The following is a 1,767-nucleotide window of genomic DNA, read 5'->3' on the forward strand; positions in this document are numbered from 1 at the left end:
AGCAACTGCTCCACATGGTGGTGCACCCAACAACATGAGATTAAACCAAACACAAGCGAAAGTAATCAGGAGGTAAGCACAAGATGTATGAGGCTGCAACGTGAGTATTTTTACAGCAGACTTTTTACATGGCTGTAGTCTAAAATACTGATCAAAAAAACCACAGTAAATACATTTCAGTACCACACTATCCATAATGCACATGTGGTATTATTCTACCACTGGCAATATACACCTACTAACAGCATCATCACCCAAAGAAAGTAATAAGAATATTATAGTCAGCACAAGGCCACAGGAAGCCTCTACCTCTACTGGAACCTATTAGGAGCAGTCACATATGCTGGGGAGTGTGTTCTCTGGCCTCTCCCGAGGCGGGTGGTCTTACATGGTAAGACCTAAATCTTAAATCCTAAAATTCCGTTCTCCCGAGTACGGTGGCTCCTGTGTGTAGTACACCCTCTCATGCATCACACCTCACCCTTTGGTGCCTCCTGGAACGTGGGTCTAGGCACAGGTCTAGGTGTAAAGCAGAGTGGGGAGGAACTGCTTCTGAGGAGACTCAGCCGCGCCTTGCAGGGAACATCTCTGGAGACTATCACACGCCCTTCAGGCAGAGGGGGGTTTTCTTCTCAGAGGTGGGGCTGTTTCCATGGGCAAGGAAGATGCATCAGAACTCAGGGTTTCAGTTTCCCCAGCTTTACAAAATCTGTGTGTCTCTCTGTCTACTTATCGGAACTGAATCCAGCCCAATCTGTGGTCTTCAATGGTAAATAAAATGTAATCTTTGGTGGGTCGGGAGACTTGGAGATTTAATTAAAAGAAACAATTTGTTCTCATACCACTCTGAAAAAATTTTTTAGATCTATTTGTGTGTGTGTGAGAGAGAGAGAGAGAGAGACAGAGAGACAGAGAAACAGACAGCACCACCTTCAGGGGGTCAAATCTCCAGGAGTTGGAAAGAGCAATTGAGTTGCCCAACACAGGTACTGGGAACCAAACTTGGGTCCTTCGGAAGAACAAGTACTCTTAGCCACTGAACTCTCTCCAGCCCCCTACGTTTTTGTTTCACTTTGTTAGAGACAGGGTTTCTCACTGTGGAACCTTAGCTGGCTTCAAACTCTGCCTGCCTCTGCTTCCTGAGTACTGCGTTAAAGGTGTGCACCATAACTCTCAGCCTACGTTCTGTCTTGTTTTGATGATTTGAGATTTTTTAAATCATGTCTATTGGTGTGTCTGTGTATGAGTATGTGCACCATGTAAGTGCAGGTGCCCCTGGAGACCAGAGACAACCACTCTCCCTGGAACTAGAGTACAGGCAATAGTGAGCTGCCTGACCTGGGTGCTAGGAACCAAACTCAGGTCATCCGGAAGAGCAGTACAAGCTCTTGGCCACTGTGCCTTCATTCCAGCACCGAAAGTGATTTGGAAAATGTTTACCAGGCAGCTGGTGCCTGGTGTGAGACAAGGAAACCACACAAGAAACAGCAGGGCTGCTACAGCAGAGAGAGACTGAAATGTTCTCTTTGGTCCCTAGTTCTGGACAAACTGTAAATACCTTCTGCTTCGCCAGTTCCTGTCTCCGTTTTCTGACAAAGCAGCCATGGGCCAGAGATTCCATGGCAGGAATCAGATTCCTATTCAAGGAAACACAGCTTCTGCACAAAGTCCGTCCCTCTGGATGAAAGGGAGAAAAAAAAAAAGCGGGGGGGGGGGGGGGGGCGCGAGCACACCTACTTGTGTACAAAGAATGAGTATACATCCTGG

This window comes from Peromyscus maniculatus, chromosome 17 (assembly GCF_049852395.1).
Source record: "Peromyscus maniculatus bairdii isolate BWxNUB_F1_BW_parent chromosome 17, HU_Pman_BW_mat_3.1, whole genome shotgun sequence".
NCBI lineage: Eukaryota > Metazoa > Chordata > Mammalia > Rodentia > Cricetidae > Peromyscus > Peromyscus maniculatus.